This window comes from Lissotriton helveticus, chromosome 7 (assembly GCF_964261635.1).
Source record: "Lissotriton helveticus chromosome 7, aLisHel1.1, whole genome shotgun sequence".
In the NCBI taxonomy this organism is placed as follows: Eukaryota; Metazoa; Chordata; class Amphibia; order Caudata; family Salamandridae; genus Lissotriton; species Lissotriton helveticus.
In genome coordinates this window covers 757,190,122-757,214,175 of record NC_136068.1, presented here as the reverse complement: position 1 = coordinate 757,214,175, position 24,054 = coordinate 757,190,122, and the positions used below count along the sequence as shown (strand labels likewise).

Here is a 24,054-nt window from a genome sequence, read left to right as displayed (position 1 = left end):
CAAAACTAAACGTAATTTCATTCAAGAGGTCACCATAAGGAGTGTGTGGAAAGTGTGCAAAACTAGAACCCTTCGCATACGACATACCACAAACTCCATTATTCATATGCTTACACATCGGAGAGTTAAAATCCCCACCCCAGATAAGGCATGTCTCCTTTGTTGAACATGATTGTATGTTACATAGATGACTATTCACTTTTCGCATTAATCTCTCAATCTGCTCGACTGAAGCATTATTATAAAAGTTCACTAAAATAATACTAAAAACCTGATCTGTATGAAAACTGATAATTTGGTAATACTGATCTGTAACATTAAAAACAATCTGTCTTAAGTTAACATGGTTTGAGATATAGGTACAAAGGTCACCTTCCGCTCTTCCATGAGATGACAGGACTGTTGGCGTATGGAAGGTTTTGTATCCACAAATGTGTATTGGTAAATCTACCCAAGTTTCTTGTAAGCTCAAGATATCATACCTGCTCACAAAATCATACCATTGTTTATTGGACACTTTTGATTTTAAGCCCGCCACATTCCAGAACAAAATTTTATAAGTGTCCTTTGCCCCCACACCTTTGTTATTTCTCCCGTGTTTAGTTCGCTTTATGGGTAATATCTCAGGTTGTACTATTGGGGAGGGGGCTGGAATAGCCGAAGGGTCTAAACCTAAGTCGTTTGCACACTCTATCTTTATTGGCATCATTATCTTGGGTGGAGAAGTATAGTCAATGTTAACTGGCTTTGTCGTCTCACACAAGTTAGAAATGGTCTCTACTTCTTCGATTATACCATGCAATGTTGAGCCTACCTTTTGTTGTCAATCAACTGAATCAAGATTCGCCAGTGGCGCAACACGGTTAAAGGTTAAAAGGTTGGACCCAAATTGAAGGTGCTGAGTTTGGGGTCCCATGTTCTTTAGGCCAACACACGATATAGGTTGGTAAAAATATCCCAATGGGACCAAATTTACACCTTGTCTCCGAGATCGATGATAATTACCCACTCGTGTCTGGATCAATTTAACCAGCTGTGGTGTTTTAAAGGTCAACACTACACAGCGCCCTATCTGGGTCTTGGCCCATTTCCAACCCAGCTCACTCTTCTGATCATCTTAAATTCATTAAATAGACTCTCAGTTAGTTCCGTCCTTACTCCTATTCAGTGTAGAGCCTTATTCCTCTCCCTCGTCCACGTATCGTCCGCCCTATTCTGAAGTCTAGGAACATTAGTTAACACCACCACATAGGGTGTCGCTGCCGGTGGTAGGCCCAAACGTGTCATATATCTCTCCCTCCCAGTTATATTTGTATTACTGTCCACCTTTGGGCTATTCGATACTGAAAGGAATTCGGTACTGTTAGTGGGGACTATGGAAGTAGCCATAAAGGGGGCTGCTGCATGTGCTGTATGTGCCCTAGGGGTATTCTGTGCAATATTATGTGAAGCGTGTATCGTTTCTATGGCACCACGATTTCTCAATATGATAGATATTGTCCCCTTGAAAACAATGGAAAATTGTGAAAATCTATGTCCAGAGTACCTCTGATTGAAGACTTTGGAGCCATGGCCCAGTCCAGTCTCTGTCAGGCTATGAAGGGGCTAAGATGGGGCCGTCTTGGCCCGGTCTTCGCCCGTGCCAAGCCCGTGCACGTCCCGCATCGCGTTACCGCCGCGCTGTTCAAGCCCCTCCAGGGGCTCTAGGTAAAGTGCTCTGTGCGTCAGGGCCAAGGGCTGGGCAACAAATGTCCGGTTCACAGAGTGCGGTCTCCCGAATCACTGGCCTGCCGCGCTGCTTTTCAACCCCCTCCAGGGGCTCTAGATAAAGTGCTCCTTGCGTAAGGGCCAAGGGCTGAGCAACAAATTTCCGGGTCACAGAGTGCAGTCTCCGGAATCGCGGGACTGCGCGCTGCTTTTCAAGCCCCTCCAGGGGCTCTAGATAAAGTGCTCCGTGCCTCAGGGCCAAGGGCTGGCCAACAAATGTCCGGTTCACAAAGTGCAGTCTCCCGAATCGCTGGACTGCCGCGCTGCTTTTCAAGCCCCTCCAGGGACTCTAGATAAAGTGCTCCGTGCGTCAGGGCCAAGGGCTGGGCAACAAATGTCCGGTTCACAGAGTGGGGGTAACCAAACATCAGCTTGCGCAAAGTCAGTAATAATAGCTAAAGGGGTGGGGGGCAGTTTCCGAGCAGGGGTGCGAAGGGCAGAGCCGCTAGTGCCATACACTTGGCTCCCAGGCCCTACGACATGCTTGGCAGTTTGTAAAAGTGGTAACGAGAGTTAATGGCCAGCAGCAGTCTACCCGCCGGGGTTGGAGCCAAGTCTAGGAGACCTGTCACGGGACGACAGGACAGTCCAGCGGTACACTTTATGGAGGGCGCCCATACGCACCAGCTCTTGAAATTGGGTGTGCATGGTGTCCCAGGCTGCTGCCATGGGGATCTTACGGGGCATCCTAGATTCCTCATGATGCAGGTTGATGCTCTCAGCTTCTCCCCAGCAGTGGAGCACCTTGTGCCATAGTGTGATTGCAGGAGGGTTGTTCGCTCCCCAGTGTAGTGTGAGGGTCCGCTTGGATCCATTACACAACCACGCAAGCCATCACAATGCATGGCTTTACAATGAGGTCCTTACAACAGCCAGTCTTCACCACTGCATTCCTTTACCACGCAGGCCTTTACAATGCAAAACCACTTAACATTAGGAAAAAGCGCTGGGCTTTGGAGAGGTATAAATGACTACGCCAACTCCAGTCCGTGCAACAGTATGCAAAGCATTGGACTTCAAAGTCCAACACTGCTTCCCTTATGGCACATAGTTGTAAAGACCACGTAGTAAAGGTAATGGTTCAGACTTCATGGTAAATGATATTTTCCTCACTGCCCATGTGTCCAGGCCGATGAGTTCTGTGACGCTCGCAAGGGTGTCATGTGTGGAGCACCACTAGTGCGCTAATGTTGGGCATGACCATCACATGTGTTTTAGATTGGCAGCAATGAAGTAACCTCAGGGAATTTGAGGTTCACCAAAGAGAACATTCGATTCAGCTTGCTTGGTGTAAAATAGTCTCTATGGAGTATTGTATATTGTATGCTCTTAAATGTCATATTAAGGGAGACCTCCTGTGGGAACTCTAGTGCTGCCTTCCTTTCAGAATTGTGGAAAAGGTGTGCAATGTCATCTTCCTACGCTGTTCTGAAGGGGGTCAGAGAGATTCCCAGATGCTCCCTGAGGGCCTTGCATAGACATGTAAACTGGTGATGAGCAGTACCCACTGCATAGGGGTTCGTCATCTATCGTGAGCCATAACAGGCGGCATCTGGCTGGCAGCTGCCCATGTAGAAGAAATTGACCAGAGGGATTCCATAATCCTGCATACATGGCTCCAAGGTTAAGAAGCATTCGTAAATGCATTAGGTAGGTTTCACCTATGTGATTAATAATGAGCTGTTTTTGTTGTAGGTTATAGCTCACTGAGAAGTTGTAACATATACAGACTTGGCATCTTTTGGCATGTTTTCCCTGAATTTTTGCTTTCTGACCTCCTGGGTTTGACTCTGTGCTGGCTTAGTGTTTCTGCGCACTTTTCTCACTGCTCGTCAGTGGTAAAGTGCAAGTGCTTATGTGGTAAAATGTGTTATGGACGGGTGTTTCCATGATTGGCCTATTTGATGTATGTGTCAGTCCATAGTAAAGTGCACAGAGTGTGCCAGGGCCTGTAAATTAACCCTGGGCGTAGTTCGCGGAGCCGCACTCCGCGGAGCTACGCGAAGACGCAGTTGCACTCCGCGACCTTCGCGTAGCTCCGCGGACATGCGTAGTAGCTTGCTAGACCCGTTCGCGCGCCGTTTTTCGTCTTCGGGAGCGCGGTGCGCGTGTTCGGGGCGCTGCCTGCATGCTCGAGATAGCTAGCGCGCTAAGTTACTCAAGAGGTTTGTCCCGCCCGCTTGCGTTCCCTTATTTCCAAAGTGCGTGATCGCGTCAAATATCGCGCGAACTTACCCCCGGCGCACGCGATAATGTTATTCAGCGCGCGAGAACTACGCTACGCACCGGATCGCGGAGTAATCGACAGCTTCGCGTTCTCCGTAGAACGCGGAGTTGCCAAAACTCCGCAAGCTCCGCGAACGGAGCGTAGTTCTTCGCCCAGGGTTACTGTAAATCAAATTCTGGTAGTGGGCTGCAGCACTGGATTGTGCCACCCACACAAACAGCCCATAAATGTAACTCTGGCCTGCCATTGCTGAGGCTTTGTGCAGTCTGGTACTGCCATGTCGACTTGGCAAGTGCACCCACTTGCCAGGCCCTAACCTTCCCTTTTCTTACATGACAATCACCCATAAGGTGTAGGCCCAAGGTACCCCTGTGGGCAGGGTGCAGTGTATGTGACAGGTAGGACATGTCCTGGTGTGTGTGGCATATCATCATAGTGAATTACTGCCAATTTCGTTTTTCACTATTGCAAGACAACCTGTTCCCCGTAGGACTGAATGGGGAGTCTGTTTATAACATCTTATAAACATAACTGGCCCATGGAACTAGGAAGGAAAATACATTTTACTATGCCTGAACTCAGAATCAAAAGATGCATCTTTTAGTGAAGGTGATTTTTACATTCTGGGTTTAAAAATACCACTTTTAGACAGTAGGTATTTTCTTGCTCAGCCATCCAGCAGGCCTCTGCTGGGTTTGTGGATTGACTGTCTGGGTTTTAGATGACAGGGGCTGGAGAGCAGCAGTGTCTCCGGATGTCTGTGTGGGCCAGGAAAGGGCCCAATAGACCTAGACTGCATTTAGAGTAGGGGGAGGAGATTTCCTTTCACCTGAATGGGCCTGGTCTGCCTCTGACAATGCCGGCTCCACCTCCTGCCAGGAACCCACACCAGAGAGGGCAGAACTGGTTCTGGCTGGGCACAGACACTCTCTGCCTGACAGGATAAAGGATTTTGTGGCATAAATATTGGTGCCCACTGAATTTTAGAACTCTGTCGGATCAAGAAGACTGCCAAGAAGAAAAGCTAGAGAAGCTGTGAGGAGGAACTACCACTTTGCTGAGTGCTTTGCCGTGTTGGCCTGCAGTGGCTGCTTCTCTCTTGGGCAGTGAAAGGACTGGACTGAACTTTCTACAATCTAATTTTGTGAGTTTCTCCAAGGGCTTGAGGTAGAGCTTGCCCCTGTTCAAGAAGTCTCAGGAACAGCAAAGACTTCAAGTTCTTCTACATTCAGCACTGGGGACTGTGGGGTATATTATCAACAACTAGCGATAATTTTTGTCTCTAACTTGTTTAGAGACAAAAATTATCGCCGCACATCGGCGATTTTTATCGCAGATAAACCTTGCTATTAGCAAGGTTTATCGCAAATGCGATAAAAAAAGGCCCGCAATGCATGAATATCGCTGAAAAGTCTGCGATATTCATGCATTATCGAGCAAATGCTCTTAGCCATGTTATCCACCTCCCATTGGATAACATGGCTAAGAACTGCTCAGGGCAGGTGTTAGCTTTTGGAGATATTCGCCCTTAGCGCAAATATCTCCAAAAGTTGGTAATAGGAGATAGCGATGTTAGCGACTGTTTCCAGTCGCTAACATCTTGGCACGCCCACTTTGCATATCATTAGTGATAAATATCACTGACATGCAAAGTGGGGCCCATGATGGTCGCTATCTCCTATTAGCTGTCGCTAACTGGTGTTAGCGACAGCTTGGTAATAGGGAGATAATTTTATCTCCGCTTTCTTGGCTTTTAAAGCCAAAAAAGCGGAGATAAAACCCCTTGATAATATACCCCTGTGTGTTTTGTGCTGCAACAGAAGAAAAAGCAACCCTGAAGGCACCATAGAGGGCCCTGAGGGGACTGCTGCACCGCAACCCTGGTCTCAACGAAAATGCCTGCTGATGCCACCATTGAGCCGCTGCTCGCCCTGGGACCTGTGGGCAAAGCACTCCGCATCGCTTCACGCCGCCGCATTGGTATCTTCGACCCTGCTCCATGCCAAAATCAACGTTGTTGCTTGCACTGTGGTTCGAGGGCACCACTCGTACAGTTACATGATGCGCCTCCCTGATCCCGCACCGCAGGCTTGGCCTACTGATGCCGGTGCCAACCGATGACAGCGCTTCAGCAATGACGACGCAGCTGCTTGCACCGTGACCTGCCAGCATCGCGACGGGCACTGCATCACTTCGCACCGTGACCCTGGTCTCACTGCCGACGCCATCTGACGCCGCCACCAAGCCGCTGCTCGCACCGCAACCTGAAGGCATTGCACGCCGCACGGCTGCACTTTGCTGGTGCCATCGACTCCAGTTCGTCAACCGACAACAGCGCTCCAGCAACGACGCTGCTTGCAACGTGACCTGCCAGCACCGTGACAAGCACTGCATCACTTCGCACCGTGACCCTGGTCTCACTGACGATGCCATCTGATGCCACCACTGAGCCACTGCTTGCACCGAGACTTGAGAGCCGCTGCACTTCGCACCGCAGCACCAGACGCCTGCCGACGCCAGCGCTCCTGAATTCAACTGCGAGGAGTTCGATCTGCAATGCGTGTGACTTCAAGGGCCCGACGACTCCTGCACCGACCTCCGGAACGGATGCCTGTAGACGCTGTGCATTCAGAAGCTCAACGAGATGTCGCAGATGCCATCTATTTATATAGGTACTGTTTTACGGGTCTTCCCGACACTGTAGCTGGCACATGACGCCGCGGTCAGCCAGAACCGTTTGGATTTGTTTGTTCACGATGCCGTGATAGCCCCAGAGGGAGCTATCGACTTCAAGGAACTGTTTTTCAAAGTTATTGTGATAACTAAAGATTCCTTAATACTGTATTGTGGATTTTTATCATTTCTGGTTTTGTCTTAAGTATATAAAAATATTGGATGTTTTTCTAAACTGGTTTGATGTCCTTTTGTAGTGCTTAGACTGTATTACTGTTGGTTATGTGTAAATGCTTTACACACTGCCTCTAAGATAAGCATGTCTGCTCATGCCAAGCTATCAAGGGGGTGAGCAGGGGTTATTTTAGAAGTGTAACTCCCTTATCCTGACTAGGAAGAAGGGTCCCTACTTGGACAAAGGTACAAGCCCTTGCCAACTAGAGTCCCCTATTTCTAACAGCAATATATTGTGCTGTTACTAGTGGCATAGTGCGGGTAAGTAATACTACATTTTGAAAAATAAATTTAAAGAGTAAAATAATAGAATTAAAAGATTTAATCGCAATATTAAGTGTTAAGAGGAGTTCTGACAACGTTTGGGCCCGATGCCACTGCGCCAGCAGCACAATTCAAATAATGCCACTAGTGCCTTCAAGCTAACTTGCTTTTTAGTAGTAAAATATAGCAATATAGAGGGCCCGATGTAGGTAGGACTCATTTACAGATTCTTATTTACCGAATTTTACCGATTCGGTAAATAAGAATCGGTAAATAAGAAGGGGGGACATGTAGGAGCATCCAGATGTTCCTTTTACCGAATCGGTAAAAATCTGTATTTACCGATTCGGTAAATACCGACCGGCAATGCCCATTCATTCCTATGGGCTTTGAAGCCCATAGGAATGAATGGGCATTACCGAATCGGTATTTACCGAATCGGTAAATACCGACTGACACAAGGGTGCAGGGGGTGTCACTTTGACACCCTCTGGCACCCCCAAAAGAGGCTCGGGTGCCAAGTGGCAGGCATACCTGCCCTAAGGGCAGGTCTGCCTGTCATATGGCACAGGTGTGCATGCACACATGTGCATGCACACCGGAATCGGTATTTTACCATCAAATAGATTTGTTGGTAAAATACAGATTCTGTACGGCTTGTGGGACTCTGAAGAGTCCCACCTACATTTCAAGTTTACAGAATCGGTAAAAATACCGATTCGGTATTTTACAGAATCGGTAAATTTACCGATCGGTACATTTACCGATTCTGTAAAACATGTGGCCCTACATACCATATCTCAAATACCGGTCGGTAACGGCCGAAAATACCGATTTTCGGCCGTTACCGACCGACCTACATCTGGCCCTTATTGTTTAGAGGAGTTATGACAAAATGTGGCCCCGGTGCCACTGCACCTGTTGCACCAATCAAATTGTGAGCCTATTTACTCTAAGGTAACTGCACTGGTGACTGCCTGTTTGGTATTAAAATATTGCAATATTTGGTGTTTAGAGTGGTCCCTGGAGCTATGGGTCCCGGTATCACTGCATCTGCTGCACCCTTAAAATCATGACCTCATTACCTGTAAGGTAACTGCACATATGACTGCCTGTTTAGTAATAAAACATTGTAATATTTGATGTTTAGAGGGTTTCCTAGAGCTTTGGACCCCAGTGTCACTGAACCTGCCACACCATTGAAATCATAACCCTAGTGACTGCAAAGTAACTACACTTTGACTGCTTATTTAGTAGTTAAATGTAGCAATATTTGGGGGATATTCTCAAGAACGTGTGATAACCATCGCAAAGGTAACTTAACGCAACCTTCAACATCGCAGTCCATTGCAGGAAATTTACGCCGTTTTAACCAAGTATTCACAACACGGCTGTACCATGCGATTGTCTCCAGATGACGTGTCAACTGACCGCGTTAAAATCAATACGATGCCGCAAAAATGCGAAACACGAACGCCCAAAAAGCTGCGATGAGGCCAATTGCAATACAAAAAGCTGCAAAATCCAGTGGCAGGCCTGCAAATCCCATGAGTCTGGCAGGAAAATGCACTATAAAAGCTACAAAAGGAACACACCAGAAAAAACTCCAAAGTGCGTAGCAACATGGATGCACCCTGACCGAGCGCAGAGGCCAACGCAATCCCCACAAGCCCCACAGACCACCAGCAAGGAACAACGGGCTAAGGGAAGGCCAAGGAAAAGGAGAGGAAGACGGGGTGCAGTCCGTAGCAAAAACAAGTTCAGTGTCACGAGGTGACAGAACATAACCATCAACTCACCCACAATTAGACCACCGGGAATGTAGTCAGAGTGTCGAGGAGGCCAAAGGATGAGGCCAAGAGGTGCTGGCATGATGTGAAAATCAAAACCAGGCAAACGCCGCTGCCAACAGGAAGGCAGCACCGGCGACTGAAGGTGGGGTCCTGCGCCACAGGAGGAGCTGGAGTAAACAGAGGCCACAGTCAACAGTGTGGAGACGGTGCAAGGAGTCAGGAGTGCGGACACAGCTCGGGAGGACCTGACACAACAACAACAAGGTCGAGTAATGACCAGGGACTGTGGGGATGGGGGAGATGGGCACAACGGCACACATGCACAAATAACTATAGCACACTGCACACCCACAATGACCCAGGATCATCTCCCTCATTCCCCTGGCACACTGCAGCAAAAGCAACAACAGCACATCCACATTGACGACAATGTGATACAATGTGCAACCCTGACACTGCAGAACAGAGGACACATTTGGCTCCGCACACGCGCAGAAACAGGCCTACTACAACTGAGCTGGAAACTGTGAAATGGAAATCTACGCGTACAACTTCACATCCGTCATGTAGTCCAAATGTACACTGTCTCACATCTAAATCCCGCACCACCAAAACAGTCACAATGTACATTGTCATACAGTCTGCATGTAAACAATGCGCCAACATACATGTCAACCCGATGTCAACATGCATTTCCCCTTCACATTGCAGAGGAAAACACAACACCTTCAGCAGAGCACAGAAAACCACACATCAGTGATGCCGGAGAGGACCACCACACTTTCGACACCGACGCCCTACAACAGCCCATGGACATTCCACGCAATCTACCACTAGGACCAGGGCAGCCCCAACTACTTAGAGGAGAACCCAGCCCCTGCAACAGACCACACAGCATGAAGTACCCGCAAGCATGGCTGGCTCACAACACTTCACCGACCCACACATGGCACCCCAATGCCAGATGTCAGAACGCCAAAAAGAGGTGGCTGAACAGGTGTGGGTGTGGTCCGAACCCATGGAAGGTGAACTAGATCACATACGTGGGTGTCTATTACCCTTCAGGGACCGCCTACACCCCACAAAGGAGACCTACACTGCCATAGAGACACATGCAGATGTACATTCCCAGTACAGAACCACACCCAGGGGCACGCACATATCAGTCGCACACCCACGTTTGCTCTGCATATGATGGCCCAGTCCACTCCCCTTATGAATTGAGTGGGTGACGACAAAGCTTCATGACCAAGCTCTAACCCGCTGCCTTCGGTGACATGTCTGCGTCAGCTGTACACAGCACAATGTAATGTCGTAGGGCCCAGGGCCCTCATGCATACAACAAGACCACAGGGACACACACAGATATCATGTTGAACTGGCTATGGGCACGTGCGCCCGGCCCTTAATTGGCAGGGCCACATGTACAGTGATGCATGTGCTGGATGCGTGTGGGGTGAGTATAAGCCAGCCCGCACAGAGTGCTTGATGCTGGCAACAACTTAAACAGTGGAAACCAGTGCAATGGAAACAGAAAACACCTGCATAACAACTGCTCAATCTCTCCACTGCACAAAACTCAATCAGCAACGGTCCATGGGTTGTGGTGCATGGAGTCAGTGGCACGTGGAATGCTGAGCAGGGGTTCAGGCAGATGATGGCATCCACGACAGGTGAGAGCAACTCCGTTAGTCTCCCAGCACCACTGTTTCGAATCTAGCAGATGGTGATTGGCGTTGGCCCTGGCAATGGTGGTGTGTGCATCCTGTGGTGATGTGACGTCCGGGCCGGTCAGGACTTGATGTGATGTGTGAGCCCTGGTGGTCAGCAGTTGAGGCCGGAGGCAGCGGACAGCGCTTGGCCACATGCACATGACGTCGATGACCCCAAGACCACCGTCACAGAGGTCATCCAATATTCATTCAGACAGGGTCTCTGACTTGAGCTGCACAGAGTTAGTGGCCCCGGATACACAGGGGCCGGCAAAGGCTCCCCACCACGGGATGGTGACTTGCGGTCCACCGAGGTAGGGCCACGCAGACTGAGCGGGTCCTCATCGATGTCGAAGGTGAATGTGGTGGAGGGTTGTGGAGAACAGTGGAAGGTGTCTTCCAGGGCATGATGCAGAGGTCTGATATTATCCTGAAGCAGCAAATTGAGGAGAGGAAAGCAACCGCCTCATTGCCACCACCAATTCGGTATCAGCTACTTGAGGGTGAAAACTAGCCCCTAGTCCACAGACTCAGAGGCCACCAATGTCTGACCAGAGAGTGTCCATGGATGTCGGGGAACAGACTTAGTGGCACCGGGGCTGATAGGGGATGCAGTCTGCGATGATGTTGGTACACTGATATGAACTCCGCCATTGCTAAATCAAGACTCTGACCTACTGGACCGCAGTGTAGGCTGGAGGCAGCGGTCAGCAGTGGCCCGCAGCCACGTGTCATTGGCTCGCAATGCACAGAGTTAGTGACACCAGGGCAGTTGTCGGTAGTGTTCGATCACCTCCGTAGCGATGATCTATTTTTCCACCCAAATGCAATGCATCATCCACTTAGGCTTCTTCTTGCGTGCAATGATATATACTCTGACTTTGAATAATCGATGTTCAGTTCCAATTCTGTGACCTACTCGAGCGCAGCATAGGCAGAGAGCAGTAGTCCGCATGGGCCAACAGGATCTTGCGGTTGTGATGTACTACTAGGACCTGGTGGCACCACGTCAAAGGGTGTATAGTGACATACACTCAGCCATAATTAATGTGCTCTGCCATGGTGTAATCAAGACTCAGTTCCAAATGTGTGACCTACTTATCCTCTGTGCATGCCGGAGGAGTACGTCAACCAGTAAGGAGTACTGCGGGCCTGTGTTGCGGAGGCCCTGATGGTTACAGGCTTCGGGCTTGGAGATTGCACCGGTATGTGGTGGGCCCTCTTCCGCACAAGCCAGTGTCGGCAGGTGGTCATTGAGGCCTGGGTGCGCAGGGGCGGGCAGGACTGGTTCGAGGACCAGCATCCCAGGGTGCAGCAGGCGCACAGGATCACTGGCAACTCCGCTGACAGCATTAGCCTCGTGGCGGGGTGAGAAGCACCTCCCTGGCAGAGACGTTGGACATTCTGCTCATGCTTACGGGGGGGACATAATAAGCTAAATTTCCGCAATCTTGCCCAGTGGCCGGGGTGACATGGTTGCGTCCACTGTCCACTACACTCCAAACACCAGCGGTGTGTGTCACCATAGATATGTGTGTGGTTTGCATACTGCAGTCTGGCCAGCACATCCATGCTACACTTGGCATTGTGTACATTCTCATTCATCGGTCACTTACCTCCTTTGCACATGCCTGGTCCCCACCTCTTCCGACATTCTGCTAATGTGTGGCCGAGGTGCCATTACATTGATGGCTAATGTACATGGCTGGCCCAGGTTCCCATAGTGAGTTGTTCTGTCGTGTCTAGTGGGTGTTCATGTTGTATGTGAGCTTGTGATGTGTGCATTTCCTATGTTGTGTGTTGCTGGATTGTGGAGTTGAGGTGTCTGGTGTGTGCATTTGGTATTGGCCAACCAGCAGTGCATTTCCATGGGGACCATCCCGGTGGCGCAGGTTGATGATGGACTGTCAGAAGGTGTGGGAATCATGCACACTGCCTGGGTAGTTTGCGGCGGCATTGGCGGAGATTCCCTGGTGGTCCACTATTGCCTGGACATACGTGCGCTTTGTGTTGCGCTTATTTTGTGCAGTGTTGCCAGGGGCCACTAGTAGGACACGTGTGCAGTCAATTGCCCCCTTGACACGTGCGGGAAGCCAGCTGTGGCGTACATGCCTTGCTTGGTCTCTGGCTGTTCCTGCACAGTGTGTGGGAAGTATAGATAGTGGGGTACCAAGCTGATGGTTTCATACATGGCCGTTGTGAGGGACTTGGATTGGCCTGGCTGTGTGACTCCTCCGTCTCAGGCGGATGTTGTTTGGAAGGTACCAGAGGCAAACACGTGCAGCACGGCCAGCAGCTTTGTCTGAGGTGGGATGTTGGTTGTCCGCTGTGTTGGTACCAGTGCTTAATTTGTAAAATATGAAGTGCAGGTGCTCAAATCTTTGTCAGAGGCCACACCCACTTTTTCTGGCTCCACCCACATCCTTCATTGGCTCCACCCACTTCCTTTATTAGCTCCACCCACTTCCTCAACTGGCACTGCAAAAAGACAGATGAATTTCAGCAAGGGAGCCTTATTCATAGTAAGGTTTGATAGGAGGTTCCCCTACTACTTCTACTTCTAGGTACATCCAGGTTAGTGTCCGGCACTCAATATTTTATCAGCCTCAAATCACACATGCAGTCTGTCTCAAAAAAAACATTACTGTCTAGCTGCAGGCAGGTTAGACAAGCACAATGTTCTGATAATACAGCGCTCTAAATGGGATTTTACAGCCACAAGAAACTCACTAAAAGAGATATCACAGAAGTATTCCTCCTCAGTCCTGAAGCAGCACCCAGGCGGTGTAAAATGCACTGAGTGCATTTGGCTCAAGTAATTAACTCTACATCATGAGAAACTGCAGTTAAACATACCTAATGAAGAATTTGCACAAGTCATCCACAGCCCCAGCCTGTGCCTGTCCCTCCCTGAGATGAAAATTCTTAAGATAAGAACCTCTCTCCCAGTACTGCTCTCTCCACAAGCCCAGGCTGTCCCTGAATATTCCTGGCATAGGAACCACAAACTCTGCTTCAGTTGCGGCTGAACCACATGTAACAAAGGGGTCTCTGTGACAAAAGCTGCAACCCACTGAGCTATCCACATATAATACAGTTCAATACAATATGCTGGTAGACTTTCTTTGCATTAGGCATATTAACCCTCTGGGCTACCTAATGGTTAAAGTAAAAACTGCAAACTGCCACTAGATAAAACTCTGACCTCTCTCTAGCAGGAACAACATTAATCACCAGTCTGCCTTATCTCTGACATAGCAAGTCTCTCTGCACTGGGAAAATAAAGGGTGTTGCTTGATTGTGCCACTGTCAAGCAAAGATAATAAACACTTTTCACTAATAAATCATAAAAGCTGCTAGTTTAGAGAAAACTTTCACCTTCGATTGCACTGCATTTCAAAGCACAGAGAGAAAACGTTAGTATGCCAATTCCAAGGCGCTATGCCGTGCTGGAGCCCATCCCCATTCTAGTAACAAATACACCATATGTCATCAGTAGCAGATTAATAAATTAATATCTGACTTACCCGAATCTCATTATAGCTGTCGGAATGATCCACGGAGAGGAGCTGCTGGCGTGGCACCGCGGAAATATCTTGTCTGTCTCTTCTTTAGAGTTAGAGAGCATGCCATGCTATTTTGCCTCAATCTGCAGTGCCATCTGCTCACACTATGACCCAGGTCCCAGACTCAGCACAAGTTGGGCCCCGCCTGGACAGGGCACAGCAAAAGAATATGTCGAGGTCAGGAAGAAGTGAAGATCGGCTTCCTCCTTTACTCTGGGCCATGCAGCAGGAGATTTCCTGGGTGCCTTGGGGCCCGGCTGGCAGGCAGGAAATTCAACATCCTGCCACAGAATGCGCGCGGACCGGACATGGCTCCTTTGCAACAGTGTGTCAATGCGGGACCTGACACTACCTGGGGAACAGTAGCAGAAAGCAGGTTTGACTGCACAAGTTTAAAGAGCGTGGTATTTGATGCATTTCATTAGGCACATACTTGTCTCTGCAGTGCAAAGAGCAATTATAGACGAGCTTGCAGCGTTCTCAATAGTATTGTCCGGACACCGATCCTCCTGCAAGGAGAAAGTACTAACTGAAAGTATGAATCCTCTACCCTTGCTTGCCCCTGACAACATTTCGATAATGAAAGCAACACATATCATACGCTGCGCACTATAGCAGGCACAATTAATCTCACCAGAGGAGCAGTAATAAGGATCACTATTTTTGAATAGTAGCCGGCTGCTCACTAGTCACGCCGTGATGATGTTATTTATTTATGTTGCAGAGCGTGAATTTCTGTAACACTTTAACAGCTTATAGCTGCAGACTCGCTCCAATCGTGCCTGAAGCAAGTCAGTCAGTGAAAAATAATTATTCACACTCTGGCCTGGGCCTCGGCTCCCCACAGGTCTGGCAACGTGAATGAGGCCCTGCTCACCACAGACAGTCAGCAGTGCACCCGAGGACTAGTCGACTCAGACTGAGTCCCACGCCGCTTCTGCTTCACCTTCTCTTCTCCGGACGTGACAGCAGCACTAACGATCCGGATTATCCCAGGCCCCCATGGTGTGCCACAAACAGTACTGCTGATGCTTGATGCCTATGCCTGCCTGCAGTGCACACAGTGGCAGCTTCAGGGCAGGGCAGGGCAGCTAATTAAGAGAAGTCCTGTGATCACATTGAACATACCGAGGTTGCGTGGACCAAGTACACTGACTTCCGGTAAAAAACATCAATGTAGCAGCAGATGCGAAGACCCGGCCCTGTCAATTAAGTGCCGGTGCTAAGCACCGGAAAGCACCGGCACAAATTAAGCACTGGTTGGTACCATCAGGCTGTGGGCAATGGTGGTCAGGATGCGGTGGAGGGTTGTCCCTTTGAGCATGTAGCGGGCAATGACATTCTCTGGTGTTGGGTCTGTGAGGTTGGTGCGTTTTTGGAGGGTCGCTGTCTTTGTCTGCGCTGCCTTAGTGTTGAACCCAGGGCGGCAGTGGGTGTCCGGGGGGTGGTGGTGGTCCTGGGGGTGGTGGCAGTGGGTGTCGTGGTCTTGGGTGTCCGGCTCGCATGTTCAGTGGCTCCATGGCATTTGTTGTTCTTCAGGTGTGGCTCTGGGCTGTGCTGGTTGTCGTTCAACTTTACACCAGGTCAGAACAGGTGTTAATTTTCTGCTGCTAACGCGCCTTATTGCATGTTTTGTGATCTTATCGCCGATCTGTCTGGTCGTTGAGAATGTTGCAGAGTGGTGTTGTCGCTGCTTTTGGCACGGGAACGCCTACTCTGCATCTTATTATCAATAGTTGTCGGGGTCATCTGTGGTGCTGTTTTTTTTAGGCTGCTATCTCAGGTAAACTGGTGCTTTGGGCTGTTAGCACCAGCTTGTGAATGGGGTGATACATTTATTGCCACTTTGGCTGTGATAAAGTGCTATTAACTTGGCGATAGCTCCTTGAGAATATGCCCCACGGTGTTTAGAGGAGAGGAGTTCTGACAACTTTTGGCTCAGTGCCACTGCACCTGCTGCACCATTCAACTCATGAACATGTTATCTGCAAGCCAATTGCACGCAGGATTACCTGTTTAGTTGTAAATTATAGCGTTAATTGAAGTTTAAGGAGTGCCTGGAGATTTTCATCCCATTGCTACTGCACCTGCTGCACTATTGCTCTTGTGACTGCCTGTCAGTTTTAAAATATAGCAATAATAGGTCTTTAGAGGAGTTCTACTTCTGCTGCACCATCAAACAATTACCCTGTTGCCTGCAGGGTAACTGCAATTGTGACAGCCTATTTAGTAGTAACATATAGCAATATTTAGTGTTAAGAGGAGTTATGACAACTTTTGGCTTCAGTGCCACTGCACCTGCTGCACCATTTTAAATCATGCATCTTTCACTCCAAGGTAACTGCAATTATGATTGCCTGTGTAGTATCAAAATATAGAAATATTCAGTGTTTAGAGGAGTTCTGACAACTTGTGGACCTGGTGCCACTGCACCTGCTACACCCTTCAAATCATGGCCCTGTTGTCTGCAAATGTTACTACACTTGTGACTGCCTGTTTAGTAGCAAAGTTTAGCGATTGATTGAAAAAGCTTTATTCGAGTTATACACTCATAAAAGCACAAACATACATTTTAAAATTCATACATTTTTAAAATACATTATAATTAAAATTCATATTACATACACATGAAATACATTTTAAACAATTGTGCAAGCTTTGACAAAAATAATTTTTAAAATTAATGTAAAATTTAGTGCATATTGGAAGATAGAACCCTCCTCCTGATGGACCATGCCCACCCCAAGTATTTTGCTGTTCCCAGCACTATAGGCATTTAGTTTAGCAATAATCAGTGTTTAATGGGGGCCCTAGAGCTTTTGGCCCTCGTGCCACTGACCCCGTTGCACCAATCAAAGCAAGCCCCTTTTAATTCCTTCACTACTAGGCATCCCCCCCCCCCATGCTATGCCTTTTTTGGGATATTTGGGGTAGCTTGCGCTTAGGCCTCTGTAACATTTTGACCAATTAAGGTATCCACACCAAATTGTGTCATTTTCTTCCAACACTGTGGGGATTCTAAAGGTATCCAGGGTATGTGGATTTCCCTGGAGGGGACCCAGAAATGAGCTAAAATACTGCTACATTTTTCTTTTTGAAAAATGGGAAAAGGGTGCTGCAAATGAAAGCGTCTGGTGTTATCCCTGAAAATGGTATCAACAAAGGGTTTGTGGGGATGGATTCATTTTCCCAGCTTTCAGGGACTGACAAATTTTGTCAGAAAACCAACATTTTTTACACAGTTTTGGCATTTTACTGGGGCTTAGCCTATATTTGCTATTTGTTGTGCTTTTAACCTTCTTCCAGTTAATGGTAGAAATGGGTATAACAGCAATAATGGATCCTGGGAAGCTATACTTTTAAGAAAAGTAGAACCAATTTTGAATTCAGCAAGGGGTCATTTGTGTAGATCCTTCAAGATTTATTTATAGAAACTAACAGTTGAAAATAGGAAAAATTGAAAATGAGTTGAAAAAAACAGTTATTTGTGCCAACGGTTTCAACTGCAACTTCTTCTATTTATGAAACATTTTTGAAAGCAATATACTGTTACATCTACAGAATGTTTTTGGTGGTAGAGATATATAGGACTTTTAGGTTCACCAAGAACCCGACGAACCCAGAGCCAATAACTGAGCAGCGTCTTGCAATGTTTTTTTTATTATGCACGGGTATATAGCAATTAATTTTGGAAAATAAATACAGTGAAAAATCAGGATGAAAGACACCTATGTATTTCTGAAATGGGAACAAACTATAGAGTTTAGAAACAGCAGCTATTTGCACACTTCCGAAATTGTGAGTACCCATACAAGCATGAGAATAATACGACATTTTTCAAAGTGACTTCTTTTTTACACATTGTCTTTCATTTGTAAGGCAGAAATACATCAAAAGTTAATAGGTAATAACAGTTGTTCTACAATTCTGTGTTGTCTAAAGTCTCCCGATAAATATGGTATCTCACTTTTTTGGGTAGCCCACCACAGGAAGCAGCTCAAAACTCAATGTGGACACACTTCATTTTTACAGTGAAAACTGACCCTTTTTTTGTAAAGTTCCTAGCCGTAGATTTTGAAACCTGGCAAACCTATACATTTTTCAAAACTAAATACCAAGGGGAATCCAGGATGGTGTGACTTGTCTGGCTTTCAACAAGTTCTGTTACCCAGAATTCCTTGCAAACCTCAAACTTTGACAACAAAAAAAACATTTACATCACATTTCTGTGGAGGAAAGTTCTGGAATCTGCATGGATCCACAAAATTCCACCAACCCCACATTCCCCAAAGTCTTCAGAGGAAAATAGTACCTCAGTAGTGTGGCTAGGCCTAGTGCCTGCAACAGGAACGCCCCAAAATGCAACGTGGACACACCACATTTTCACAGTGAAAACTGACACTTTTTCGCAAAGTGCCTAACTGTAGATTTTGAACCCTAGCTCTACCGGCACCTAGAGAAACCTAACAAACCTATACATTTTTTAAACCTTTACACTAAGGGGAATCCAGGATGGGGTGACTTGTATGGCTCTCACCAGGTTCTGTTACGCAGAAACCTTGCAAAACCATAAACTATAAAAAAAAACTATATGTATTTCCTCTCATTTCTGTGGTCGAAAGTACTGGAATCTGCATGGATCCACGAAAATCCCCCCACCCCGCAATCCTAAAAGTCTTCCAAGAAAAATGGTTCCTCACTTGTGTGGGTAGGCCTAGTGCCCGCGACAGGAAATTGCACAAAACTATGTGGAAAATTTGTTTTTTCAGCTAAATTCCAGGTTTGCAGGGGATTCTGGGTAGGAAAATGTTGGGGGGTTCATGCAAGACATACCGCACCAGACTTCCCACGGTTGTCTAGTTTTCAGAAATGTGTGGGTTTAGTAGTTTCCCAAGATGGCTGCTGAGCCAGGGGTCAAAAGCCCAGGTGACCCCCCTTGCAAAACCAGGTTGTTTTGTGATAGGTAATTTTGATGTCTTCTCAATACGTTTAGGGCCCTGCCTATTGTGGGTAATTGTCCCACCCATGCGAGTGAAGTGCCATTTTTATCAGGAGACCTGGGTGAATGCTGGGTGGTAGGATATTTGTGTCAGCCCTGTGATCCCACAACTTTCCCACCCAGACATTTCAGAAAAAATTGATATTTTCAGCTAAATTTAAGGTTTGCATGGGATTCTGGGTAGGGAAACATTTAGGGATCTACACAAGCCATACCTGGCAGAACTCCCCAGGGTGTCTAGTTTTCAGAAATGTGTGGGTTTGGTAAGTTTCCTGAGATGGCTGCTGAGCCGGGACCAAAAACTCAGGTGACCCCCCTTGCAAAACCAGGTTGTTTTGTGATATGTAATTTTGATGCCTCCTCAATAAGTTTTGGGCCCTTGCCTGTCGAGGGTACTTGACCCACCCACGATGGTAAGGTATCATTTATATCGGGAGATCTGGGGGAACACTGAGTGGCAGGAAATTTGTGGAGCCATGAAGATTTCAGAACTCTCCCACATAGACATTTGAGAAACATTTGATTTTTTTCAGCTATATAAGAGGTTTGCAGGGGATTCTGGGTAGAGAAACGTTGTGGGATCCACACAAGCGATACCTCGCGGGACTCCCCGGGTGTCTAGTTTTCAGAAATGTGTGAGTTTGGTAGTTTTCCAAAGATGGCCGCCCAGCCCAGGGTCGAAAACCCAGGTGACCCCCCTTGCAAAACTCGGTTGTTTTGGAAAGGTGATTTTGATATCTCCTCAATACGTTTTGGGCCCTTGCCTGTTGTGGATACTTGACCCACCCACCCACATGAGTGAGGTACCATTTGTATCAGGAGACCTGGGGGAACGCTGAGTGGTAGTAAACTTGCGGTTTCATACAGATTCCAGAACTTTTCCACACACAAATTTGAAAGAATTTTTTTTTTCAGCTAAATTTGAGGTTTGCAGGGTAGGAAAACTTTGGAGGGGGGGGGGCAATCAAGCAATACCTCGCCGGACTCCCCCCAGGTGTCTAGTTTTCAGAAATGTGTGGGTTTGTTAGGCTTCCCAAGATGGCCGCCGAGTCCAGGGCCAAAAACCCAGGTGACCCCCCTTGCAAAACCAGGTTGTTTTGTGACAGGTAATTTTGATGTCTCCTCAATACGTTTTGGGGCCTTGCCTGTCGTGGACACTTGACACACCCATGCGAGTGAGGTACCATTTTACTGTTTTTATCGGGAGACCTGGGGGAATGCTGGGTGGTAGGAAATTTGTGTCAGCTCAGTGATCCCACAACTTTCCCCCACAGAAACGTGGGAAAAAAACAGGGTTTTTTCAGCTACATTTGAGGTTTGCAGTGGATTCTGGGTAGGAAAATGTTAGGGGACCCATACAAGACATACCTCACTGGACTCCCCCGGGTATCTAGTTTTTAGAAATGTGTGGGTTTGGTAGGTTTCCCTAGACGACCGCCGAGCACGGGGCCAAAAACTCAGAGGACCCACCTTGCAAAACCAGGTTGTTTTGTGATAGGCAATTTTGATGTCGCCTCAATAGGTTTTGGGCCCTTTCCTGTCACGGGTCCTTGACCCACCCATGCAAGTGAGGTACCATTTTTCTCTGAAGGCTTTGGGGAACAAGGGGTGAATCAAAATTTATGGATCCACACAGATTCCAGAACTTTTTACCACAGAAATGTGAGGAAAATTTGTTTTTTTGACAATTTTTTAGGTTTGCAAGGCATTCTGGGTAACAGAACCTGTTGAGAGGCAGTCAAGTCATCCCATCCTGGATTACCCTGCGTGTCTAATTTTTAAAAATGTATAGGTTTGCTAGGTTTTCCTAGGTTGTGGCAGAGCTAGAGTTCAAAAACTACAGCTAGGCACTTTGCCAAAAAAGGGTCATTTTCACTGTGAAATTGTGTGTCCATGTTGCGTTTTGTGCTGTTTCCTGTTGCGGGCACTAGACCTAACCACACAAGTGAGGTACGTTTTTTCTCGGAAGACTTTGGGGAATGCAAGGTGGGTTGAAATGTGTGGATCCACGCAGATTCCAGTACTTTCCACCACAGAAATGTGAGGAATTCTTTTTTTTTTTTAAATGTTTTAGGTTAGCAAGTGATTCTGGGTAACAGAACCTGGTCAGAGGCAGACAAGTCCCCCCATCCTGGATTTCCCTGGGTGTCTAGTTTTCAAAAATGTATAGGTTTGCTAGGTTTCCCTTGGTGCCGACAGAGCTAGGATTAAAAAACTACAGCTAGGCACTTTGCCCAAAAAACTGTAATTTTTCACTGTGAAATTGTGGTGTGTCCACGTTGCGTTTTGCACAGTATCCTGTCGCGGGCACTAGGTCTAATCACACAAATGAGGTACAGTTTTTCTCTGAAGACTTTGGGGAATAAGCGGTAAGTAGAAATATGTGAATCCACACAGATTCCAGAACTTTCTGCCACAGAAATATGAGGATAATGTGGTTTTTTTGGACAATGTTTTAGGTTTGCAAGGGATTCTGGGTACCAGAACCTGATGAGAGGCAGTCAAGTCACCCCATCCTGGATTTCCCTGGGTGTCTACTTTCCAAAAATGTATAGGTTTGCTAGGCTTCCCTAGGTGCCGGCAGAGCGAGGGTTAAAAAACTACAGCTAGGCACTTTCCCAAAAAAGGGTCCTTTTTCACTGTGAAATTGTGGTTTGTCCACTTTACGTTTTGCACCGCTTCCTGTTGCAGGCACTAGGCCTCCCCACACAAGTGAGGTACTGTTTTTCTCTGAAGACTCTGGGAAACGCAGGGTGGGTGGAAATTTGTGGATCCACGCATATTCCAGAACTTTCCACCACAGAAATGTGAGGAAAACGTGTTTTTTTAAAACAATTTAAGTTTGTAAGGGATTCTGGGTAACAGAACCTGGTGTGAGCCATTCAAGTCACCCCATCCTGGATTCCTCTGGGTGTTTAGTTTTCAGAAATGTATAGGTTTGCTAGGTTTCCCTAGGTGCCGGCAGAGCTAGGGTTAAAAAACTACAGCTAGGTACTTTGCCAAAAAAGGGTCATTTTTCTCAGTGAAATTGTAATGTGTCCACGTTGCGTTTTGCGCCGTTTCCTGTCTCTGGCACTAGGCCTACCCGAGCAAGTGAGGTACCATTTTTCTCTGAAGACTGGGGAAAGTGGGGTGGGTGGAAATTTGTGGATCCACGCAGATTCCAGAACTTTCCACCACAGAAATGTGAGGAAAATGTGTTTTTTTTTACATTTTTTAAGGTTTGCACGGGATTCTGGGTAACAGAACCTGTTGAGAGCCTGTCAAGTCACCCCATCCTGGATTTCCCTGGGTATCTAGTTTTAAAAAATGTATAGGTTTGCTAGGTTTCCCTAGGTGCCGGCAGAGCTAGGGTTCCTTTGCAAAAAAGGGTAATTTTTCATTGTGAAAATGGGGTGTGGTCACGTTGCGTTTTGCGCCGTTTCCTGTCTCTGGCACTAGGCCTACCCGAGCAAGTGAGGTGCCATTTTTCTCTGAAGACTGGGGAAAGTGGGGTGGGTAGAAATTTGTGGATCCACGCAGATTCCAGAACTTTCCACCACAGAAATGTGAGGAAAATGTGGTTTTTTTTTACATTTTTTAAGGTTTGCGCGGGATTCTGGGTAACAGAACCTGTTGAGAGCCAGTCAAGTCACCCCATCCTGGATTTCCCTGGGTATCTAGTTTTAAAAAATGTATAGGTTTGCTAGGTTTCCCTAGGTGCCGGCAGCGCTAGGGTTCACTTTGCAAAAAAAGGGTAATTTTTCATTGTGAAAATGTGGTGTGGTCACGTTGCGTTTTGAGGTGTTTCCTATAATGGGCACTATGCCTACCCACACAAGTGAAGTACCATTTGTATCAGGAGACATCGAGTAATTCAGATTTGTAAAGCAACTGTTATTACCTATTGACTTTTAATGCATTTTTGCCTTCCAAATGAAAGACAATGTGTAAAAAAGAAGTAATTTTGAAAAATAATCGATAATTCTCATGGTAGTATGAGTATTCCCAATTTCGGAAATGTGCAAATATCTACTGTTTCTAAACTCTATATTTTGTTCCCTTTTCAGAAATACATAGGTGTCTTTCATACCTATTTATTTCCATGTATAAATTTTACCAGAATAATAGACCCGGTTCATAATAAAAAAACGATTGCAAGTCGCTGCTCAGTTTTTGGCTCTGGGTTCATCGGATTATTGGTGAACCTACAAGTCCTATATATCCTCACAACCATTAAGGTCTAAAAATGTAACGCTATATTGCTGTCAGAGATATGTCATAATTTGAAGAAGTTACAGGTGAAAACGTTGACACAAAAGGCTGTTTTTTTCAACAAATTTTCAATTTTTCCGATATTTAACGGTTAGTTTCTATAAAGAAACCTTGAAGGATCTACACAAATGACCCCTTGCTGAATTCAAAATCTTGTCTACTTTTCAGAAATGTATAGCTTTCCAGGATCTATTATTGCTTTCATACCGATGTCTACCATTAACTGGAAGGAGGCTGAAAGCACAAAAAATAGCAAAAATAGGCTATGTCCCTGAAAAATGCCAAAACTTTGTAAAAATGTTTGGTTTTCTGACAAAAGTCTGTCATTTCCTAAAGTTTGAGAAAATGTTGATTTCAGCCCCACAAACCCTTTTTTGATACCATTCGTAGGGAAAAACCCAGACGCTTTTATTTGCAGCACTTTTTTCCCATTTTCCCCCAAAAAAACAAAATGTTGCTGTATTTTGGCAAATTTCTGGGTCCCCTCTATGGCAAACCACAAACCCAGGGTACCTTTAGAATCCCCAGGATGTTAGAAGAAAAGGACGCTAATTTGGCGTGGATA

The 24,054-nt window shown here is 46.8% G+C and overlaps 1 protein-coding gene across 1 annotated transcript in view; it reads right to left on the bottom strand.

Annotated features, from left to right (window-relative positions):
- The window catches only part of LOC144767027 (uncharacterized), a 94,335-nt gene extending 80,002 nt beyond the window's left edge, over window positions 1–14,333 (bottom strand). Inside the window, exon 1 of the mRNA XM_078650673.1 lies at window positions 14,198–14,333. The gene's annotated coding sequence lies outside the window, so the exon portion shown is untranslated. The remainder of the gene's footprint in view (window positions 1–14,197) is intronic.
- Window positions 14,334–24,054: the final 9,721 nt, after the last annotated feature.